Below are 9,176 nucleotides of genomic sequence, written 5' to 3'. Positions count from 1 at the left end.
GGTAGTAGTAGTAGTACTGGTGGTGGTGGTAGTAGTAGTACTGGTGGTGGTGGTAGTAGTAGTAGTACTGGTGGTGGTGGTAGTAGTAGTAGTACTGGTGGTGGTGGTAGTAGTAGTAGTACTGGTGGTGGTGGTGGTGGTAGTAGTAGTACTGGTGGTGGTGGTAGTAGTAGTACTGGTGGTGGTGGTAGTAGTAGTACTGGTGGTGGTGGTGGTGGTAGTAGTAGTACTGGTGGTGGTGGTGGTAGTAGTAGTAGTACTGGTGGTGGTGGTATTGGTATTATTAGTAGTACTGGTGGTGGTATTGGTAGTAGTAGTAGTACTGGTGGTGGCTGTATTGGTAGTAGTAGTAGTACTGGTGGTGGTGGTGGTGGTATTGGCAGTAGTAGTAGTACTGGTGGTGGTGGTGGTGGTATTGGCAGTAGTAGTAGTACTGGTGGTGGTGGTGGTATTGGTATTGGTAGTAGTGGTAGTACTGCTGGTGGTATTGGTAGTAGTAGTAGTGCTGGTGGTGGTGGTATTGGTAGTAGTAGTAGTACTGGTGGTGGTGGTGGTATTGGTAGTAGTAGTAGTACTGGTGGTGGTGGTGGTGGTATTGGTAGTGGTGGTAGTAATGGTGGTGGTAGTAGTAGTAGTAGTAGTAGTAGTAGTAGTAGTAGTAGTACTGGTGGTGGTGGTATTGGTAGTAGTAGTAGTACTGGTGGTGGTGGTATTGGTAGTAGTACTGGTGGTGGTGGTGGTATTGGTAGTAGTAGTACTGGTGGAGGTGGTGGTATTGGCAGTAGTAGTAGTACTGGTGGTGGTGGTATTGGTAGTAGTAGTAGTACTGGTGGTGGTGGTGGTAGTAGTAGTAGTACTGGTGGTGGTGGTGGTAGTAGTAGTAGTAGTAGTAGTAGTAGTAGTAATAGTGCTGGTGGTGGTGGTGGTAGTAGTAGTACTGGTGGTGGTATTGGTAGTAGTAGTAGTATTGGTGGTAGTAGTAGTAGTATTGGTAGTAGTGCCACCACTACTAGTAGTAGTACTGGTGGTGGTATTGGTAGTAGTAGTAGTACTGGTGGTGGTGGTAGTAGTAGTACTGGTGGTGGTGGTAGTAGTAGTAGTACTGGTGGTGGTGGTGGTAGTAGTAGTACTGGTGGTGGTGGTAGTAGTAGTAGTACTGGTGGTGGTGGTAGTAGTAGTACTGGTGGTGGTGGTAGTAGTAGTAGTACTGGTGGTGGTGGTAGTAGTAGTAGTAGTAGTACTGGTGGTGGTGGTAGTAGTAGTACTGGTGGTGGTGGTAGTAGTAGTACTGGTGGTGGTGGTAGTAGTAGTAGTACTGGTGGTGGTGGTGGTAGTAGTAGTACTGGTGGTGGTGGTAGTAGTAGTACTGGTGGTGGTGGTAGTAGTAGTACTGGTGGTGGTGGTAGTAGTAGTAGTACTGGTGGTGGTGGTGGTAGTAGTAGTAGTACTGGTGGTGGCGGTGGTAGTAGTAGTAGTACTGGTGGTGGTGGTAGTAGTAGTAGTATTGGTAGTAGTGCCACCACTACTAGTAGTAGTACTGGTGGTGGTATTGGTAGTAGTAGTAGTACTGGTGGTGGTGGTAGTAGTAGTACTGGTGGTGGTGGTAGTAGTAGTAGTACTGGTGGTGGTGGTGGTAGTAGTAGTACTGGTGGTGGTGGTAGTAGTAGTAGTACTGGTGGTGGTGGTAGTAGTAGTACTGGTGGTGGTGGTAGTAGTAGTAGTACTGGTGGTGGTGGTGGTAGTAGTAGTAGTACTGGTGGTGGCGGTGGTAGTAGTAGTAGTACTGGTGGTGGTGGTAGTAGTAGTAGTACTGGTGGTGGTGGTGGTAGTAGTAGTACTGGTGGTGGTGGTAGTAGTAGTAGTACTGGTGGTGGTGGTAGTAGTAGTACTGGTGGTGGTGGTAGTAGTAGTAGTACTGGTGGTGGTGGTGGTAGTAGTAGTAGTAGTACTGGTGGTGGTGGTAGTAGTAGTAGTAGTACTGGTGGTGGTGGTGGTAGTAGTAGTAGTGGTGGTGGTGGTGGTAGTAGTATTTCTGGTGGTGGTAGTAGTGATGGTGGTGGTAGTGGTTTTGGTTTTAGCAGTGGTGGTGGCGGTCATAATGGTGGTGGTAGTGGTGGTTGTGTTAGTATTGTTGGTGGTGGTGTTAGTAGTAGTGGTGGTAGTAGTAGTATTTGTAGTGGTCATGGTGGTGTTGGTGGTGGTGCTTGTGGTAGTGGTAGTTTGGGGTGCGGTAGTGGTAGTAGTAGTGGTGGTAGTGGTGGTATTGGTGGTAGTAGTAGTAGTGGTGGTGATGGTAGTGGTAGGGGTGGAAGTAGTATTGGTGGTAGTGGTTGTGGTGATAGTGGGGGTAGCAGTGGTGGTGTTGGTGCTGTTAATTGTGGTGGTAGTAGTGGTTGTGGTAGTGGAAGAGGTGGTAGTTGATGTAATGGTGGTGGTATTAGTGCTGTTATAGTAGTAGTGCTGGTAGTAGTAGTGGTGGTGGAAGTAATTGTGGTGGTGGTACTTGTAGTGGTGGTGGTGGTGATAGAAGTAGTGCTGGTTGTGGTTGTGGTGGTGGTGGTAGTGGTGGTGGTGATAGAAGTTGTGGTGGTGGTTGAAGTAATGGTGGTAGTCGTGCTGGTGCTGGTGTTAGTAGTTTTGCTGGTAGAAGTAGTGCTGGTTGTGGTGTTGGTGGTAGTAGTATTGCAGGTGGGGTTAGTAGTGGTGGTGGTGGTAGTGGTGGTGGTAGTGGAAGTAATGCTGGTTGTGTTGGTTGTAGTGGTGGTGGTAGTGTTGTTTTTGTGGTGGTAGTAGTAGTGCTGGTGGTAGTAGTGTTGGTGGTTGCGGTATTGGTAGTGGTGGTGATAGTATTATTGGTGATGGTGGTATTGGTGGTGGTAGTGGTAGTTGTGGAGTTAGTGGTGGTAGTGGTAGGTGTGGTAGTGGTGTTATTATTGGGGGAATTGGTGGTGGTATTAGTGGTATTGGTGATGATGGTAGTAGTGGTTGTGGTGGTGGTAGTGGCGGTGGTGGTGGCAATAGGGGTATTGGTATTGGTGTTGTCGGTGGTATTGGGGATGTCGTGGGGATGTTTGTAATGGTGGTATTGGTGGTAGTGTTAGTGGTGGTGGTAGTAATGACAGTGGTGGTAGTAGTGGTCGTCATGATAGTAATGATGTTGGTGGTAGCAGTGGTTGTGGTATTGGTAATATCAGTGGTAGTAGTAGTGGTAAAAGTAGTGGTGGTATTGGAGGTAATGGTGGTAGTAGTATTGCTGATGGTGGTAATAGCGGTGATGGTGGTAGTAGTGATGGTAGTGGTGGTGGAGGTAATAGCAGTGGTGGTGGACATTTTATTGGTGGTGGTGGTCATGGTGGTAGTTGTACTGGGGGTGGTAGTGGTGGTTGTGGTAGTGGTGGTGGTAGAAGTATTTGTGGTAGTTGGGGTGGTGGTAGTAGTAGTGGTAGTGGTGGTTTTAGTAGTGGTAGTGGTGGAAGTGGTTGTGGTGGTGGTGGTCATGGTAGTGGTAGCGGGGGTAGTGGTGGTAGTGGTAGTGGTGGTTATGGTGGTGATGGTAGTGGTAGCGGGGGTAGTGATAGTGGTGGTAGGGCTTTTAGTAGTGGCAGTAGTGGTGGTGATGGTGGTCGTGTTGGTGGTAGTAGTATTGCTGGTGTTGGTATTAGTGGTAGTGTTTCTAGTGGTGGTAGTAGTGGTGGTGGTAGTATTTGTGGTATAGGGTTGGTTGTAGTAATGGTGGTGATGGTGGTAGTAGTGGTAGTGGTGGTCGTGGTGGTGGTGGTAATGTAGGTGGTGGTGGTAGGTGTGGTGGTGATTATGGTGGAGGTGGTGGTAGTAGGTGAGGTGGTTGTTGTGGTGGTAGTGGTGGGGGTGATGGTAGTGGTAGTGGGGTTGTGGTGGTGGTATTAGTGGTATTGGTGGTGACGCTGGTAATGGTGGTGTTGGTGGTAATGGTGGTAGTGGAAGTTTTGGTGGATGTATTGTTGGTGGTATTATTGGTGGTAGAAGTAGTGGTGGTGGTGGAAGTAGTATTTTTGGTGTTGGTAATAGTGGTGGTGTTGTACTGGTCTGGTAGTGGTTTCAGTGATGGTGGTAGTATTGATGATGGTGATAGTAGTGGTGGTGTTGGTAGTGTTGTTGTTGGTGGTGGTCATGGGGGTAGTTGTACTGGTGGTTTTACTGGTGGTTGTTGTAGTGGTGGTGGTAGTAGTATTGGTTATGGTATTAGTATTAGTGGTGGTAGTGTTGGTGGTGGTAATGTAGGTGGTTTTAATTGTGGTGGTGATTGTAGTGGGGGTAGTGGTGGTAGTGGAAGTGGTGGTTGTGGTGGTTGTAGTGATGGTGGCAGTTGGGGTATTAGTGGTGGTGGTGGTGGTAGTAGTTGTGGTGGTAATTGTGGTGGTGGTTGTTGTGGAGTTCGTGGTGGTGATGGTAATTGTGGTGGTAGTGGTAGTAGTTGTAGTGGTGGTGGTGGTAATTGTAGTGGTAGTATTGGTTGTTGTAGTGGTTTTGGTTGAAGTAGGAGTGGTCGTGGTGGAAGTAATGGTGGTAGTAGTAGTGCATGTGGTGGTAGTGGTAGGGGTGGTGTTAATGGTGTAGGTAATAGTGGTTGTGGTGGTAGTTGTGGTTGTGGCAACCACCACTACTACCACCATGACTACTACCACCACCACCACCACCACAAACACCACTACTACTACCAACACCACAACCACCACTACCCACACAACCACCTTTTCGACTACCACCACTACTAACACCACCAATACCACAACCACAACTACCACCACAACCACTATTACCTACACCATTAACACCACCCCTACCACTACCACCACATGGTAGTAATGATGATAATGAACACATGAGTAATGAACACATTTATGCTGCAGTAGTTAATGTGTCGGGGGGCTAGGGTCAGTTTGTTATATCTGGAGTACCTCTCCTGTCCTATTCGGTGTCCTGTGTGAATCTAAGTGTGCGTTCTCTAATTCTCTCTTTCTCTCTCTCTCTCTCTCTCTCTCTCTCTCTCTCTCTCTCTCTCTCTCTCTCTCGGAGGACCTGAGCCCTAGGACCATGCCCCAGGACTACCTGACATGATGACTCCTTGCTGTCCCCAGTCCACCTGGCCGTGCTGCTGCTCCAGTTTCAACTGTTCTGCCTTATTATTATTTGACCCTGCTGGTCATTTATGAACATTTGAACATCTTGGCCATGTTCTGTTATAATCTCCACCCGGCACAGCCAGAAGAGGACTGGCCACCCCACATAGCCTGGTTCCTCTCTAGGTTTCTTCCTAGGTTTTGGCCTTTCTAGGGAGTTTTTCTAGCCACCGTGCTTCTACACCTGCATTGCTTGCTGTTTGGGGTTTTAGGCTGGGTTGGCACTTTGAGATATCAGCTGATGTACGAAGGGCTATATAAATAAATTTGATTTGATTTGATGATGATGGTTGTAGTGGTGGTGGTAGTAGGGGAGGTTGGGGTAGTAGTTGAGGTGGTGGTGGTAATTGTGGTGGAAGTTGTGGTGGTGGTAGTACTATTGGTGGTTGTGGTAGTTTTGGTAATGGTGGTAGGTGTTCTTTGTGATAGTTGTAGTTGTGGTAGTAACAGTTGTAGTGGTGATAGTAGTAATGGTAGTAGTATCAGTAGTGGTGGTAGTGATGATAGTAGTAGTGGTGGTGGTAGTGGTTGTATTAGTGGTGTTAGTTGTAGTCAGGATAGTGGTAATGGTATTGGTGGTGGTGGTATTATTGGTGGCGGTGGTGGTAGTGGTAGTTGTGATGGTGTTAGGTGTAGTGGTGGGAGTATTGGGGGTAGTTTTGGTGGTGGTCGTATTGGTGATGATGGTAGTAATGGTTTAAGTGGTAGTGGTGGTGGTGGTTGTGGTAGTTGTGGAGTTAGTGGTGGTAATGGTAGGTGTGGTAGTGGTGTTATTATTGGGGGAATTGGTGGTGGTATTAGTGGTATTGGTGATGATGGTAGTAGTGATTGTAGTGGTGGTGGTAATGTAACTGGTGGTGGTTGTTGTTGTGGTGGTGGTGGTAGGTGTGGTGGTGGTAATGGTGGTGGTTGAAGTAATGGTGATGGTAGTAGCAGTGCTGGTGGATGTAGTGGTGGTGGTGTTGGTAATGGTGGTAGTGGCAGTGGTGGTGGTGTTAGTAGTAGTGCTTGTAGTAGTTGTGCTGGTTGTGGTAGTGGTGGTGGTATTAGTATTGCTAGTGGTTGTGGTTGTAGTGGTGGTAGTGGTGGTGGTGGTAGTGTGGGTAGGTGTGGTGGTAGTAGTGGTGGTGGTGGTACTAGTAGTGATGGTGGTTGAAGTAATGATGGTAGTAGTAGTAGTGGTGGTGATAATAGTAGTGCTTGTAGTAGTAGTGCTGGTTGTGGTAGTAGTGTTGGTGTGTTGGTGGTGGTGGTAGTGGTAGTGCTGGTTGTGGTAGTGGTGGTGGTATTAGTATTGCTAGTGGTTGTGGTTGTAGTGGTGGTAGTGGTGGTGGTAGTGTGGGTAGGTGTGGTGGTGGTGGTACTAGTAGTGATGGTGGTTGAAGTAATGATGGTAGTAGTAGTAGTGGTGGTGATAATAGTAGTGCTTGTAGTAGTAGTGCTGGTGTGTTGGTGGTGGTGGTGGTGGTAGTGCTGGTTGTGGTAGTGGTGGTTCGAGTAGTGGTGGTGGTGATGGTGGTAATAGTGGTATTGTGGTGGTGGTGGTAGTGGTTGTTGGTAGTGGTGTTTGTGGTAGTGGTGTTAGTAGTAGTGGTGGTGGTGGTAGTTGTGGTGGTAGTGGTACTAGATGTGATGGTGGTGGAAGTAATGGTGGTAGTAGTAGTGGTGGTAGTAGTAGTGCTGGTGGTGGTAGTGATGGTGGTGATGGTGGTAGAAGTGGTGATGGTGGTTGTGTTGTTCTGGTGGTTGTGGAATTGGTGGTGGTGATAGTAGTGGTTGTGGTGGTTGTAGTTGTGGTGGTTTTTTAGTAGTGGTGGTTAGAGTAGTGGTGGTGGTGGTTGTATAATTGCTGGTGGTGATAGTAGTGGTAGTGGTGGTTGTAGTAGTGGTAGTGATGGTAGTGGTGGTTGTGGTAGCATTTGTGGTAGTGGTAATGGTGGTGGTAGTGTTAGTGGGCATGGTGGTAGTATTTGTGGTAGTGGTAATGGTGGTGGTGGTAGTAATGGTGGTGGTAGTGGTGGGTTGGTAGTTGTGGTGGTAGTGGTATTGGTGGTGGTAATTGTGGTAGTGATGGTGTTGGTGGTAGTTATTATGGTGGTGTAGTAGTGGTGGTTTTTGTGGTAGTGGTGTTGGTAGTAGTGATGGTGGTGGTAGTAGTGGTGGTGGTGGTAGTAGTAGTGGTGGTGGTGGTAGTAGTGGTGGTTGTGGTAATTGTGGTTGTGGTAGTGGTCGGGTGGTGGTTGAAGTAATGGTGGTGATAGTGGTGGTGGTGGTAGTGGTGGTTAGAGTAGTAGTGGTGGTGGTGGTGGTGGTAGTTGTGGGGGTGGTGGTACTAGTAGTGATGGCGGTGGAATTAATGGTGGTAGTAGTAGTGGTGGTGGTGTTAGTAGTAGTGCTGGTTGTGGTAGTAGTCATGGTGGTGGTGGTAGTTGTAGTGGTGGTTAGAGTAGTGGTGGTGGTGGTGGTAGAAGTATTGGTGGTGGTAGAAGTATTGGTGGTGGTGGTAGTTGTAGTGGTGGTGGTAGTAGCGGTGGTGTAGTTTTAGTGCTGCTGGTGGTAGTAATAGTGGTGGTGGTGCTGGTTGTGGTGGTGGTGGTTAGACCAGTAGTGGTGGTGGTTGAAGAATTACTGATGGTGGTATTAGTGGTAGTGGTGGTTGTAGTTGTGGTTGTGGTGGTTAAAGTAGTGGTAGGGATGGTAGTGGTGGTGGTATTGGTGGTAGTGGTAATGGTGGTGGTAATGTTAGTGGTAGTGGTAATGGTGGTAGTGGTGTTGGTAGTAGTGGTGGTGGTGGTTGTAGAATTGCTGGTGGTGATAGTAGTGGAAGTGGTAGTTGTGGTGTTGGTGGTAGTATTGGTGGTAGTGGTAATCGTGGTGGTAGTGGTGATGGTGGGAGTCATGGTGGTGATGGTGGTAGTGTTGGTAGTTGTAGTGGTGGTATTGTGGTGGTGGTGGTGGTAGTGGAAGTTATGATGGTGGTGGTAGCAATGGCGTTTTTTTGTGGTAGTGGTGTTGGTTGTGGTACTGGTGTTAGTGGTGGTGGTGGTGGTGGTGGTGGTAGTAATGGTGGTGATGGCTGAAGTAGTGGTGGTTGTGGTAGTGGTGGGTTGGTAGTTTTGGCAGTTGTAATGGTGGTCATGGTAGTTATTATGGTGGTGTAGTAGTGGTGGTGGTGGTATTAGTGGTGGTGGTGGAAGTATTGGTGGTTGTGGTAATTGTGGTGGTAGTAGTGGTTGTGGTAGTGGTAGGGTGGTGGTTGAAGTAATTGTGGTGGTGGTAGTGGTGGTAGTTGTAGTGATAGAGGTGATGGTGGTAATGGTGGTATTCTGGTAGTGGTGGTCATGGTAGTTATTATGGTGGTGGTAGTAGTGGTGTTGGTTGTGGTAATGGTGTTAGTAGTAGTGGTGGTGGGGGTAGTTGTGGTGGTGGTAGTAGGGGTGGTAGTAGTGGTGGTAGTAGTAGTGGTGGTGGTGTAAATAGTGGTGGTAGTAGTAGTGGTGGTTGTAATACTATTAGTGATGGTGGTAGGAAGTAATGGTGGTAGTTGTGGTGGTGTTAGTGATACTGCTGGTTGTGATAGTGCTGGTTGTGGTGGTGGTTGTGGTAGTGGTGGTGGTGGTGGTGGTGGTGGTAGTGGTGGTGCAAGTAGTTTTTGTGCTGCAGGTGATAGTAATGGTGGTGATGGTGGTTGTGTTGTTCGGGTGGTGGTAGTAGTAGTCGTGTTGGTTGTGGAATTGGTGGGGCAGGTTGTGGTGGTGGTGGTGGTGGTTTTAGTAGTGGTAGTGATGGTTGTGGTAGCTGAAGTTTATTTAGTGCTTTATCCGGGTAGCTGGAAAGTAGAGCATTGCAGTAGTCTAACCTAGAAGTAACAAAAGCATGGATTAATTTTTCTGCATCATTTTTGGACAGAAAGTTTCTGATTTTTGCAATGTTACGTAGATGGAAAAAAGCTGTCCTTGAAACAGTCTTGATATGTTCGTCAAAAGAGAGATCAGGGTCCAGAGTAACGCCGAGGTC

This window comes from Oncorhynchus tshawytscha, linkage group LG26 (genome assembly GCF_018296145.1).
Source record: "Oncorhynchus tshawytscha isolate Ot180627B linkage group LG26, Otsh_v2.0, whole genome shotgun sequence".
NCBI classification, from domain to species: domain Eukaryota; kingdom Metazoa; phylum Chordata; class Actinopteri; order Salmoniformes; family Salmonidae; genus Oncorhynchus; species Oncorhynchus tshawytscha.
This window is presented reverse-complemented; position numbering follows the sequence as displayed.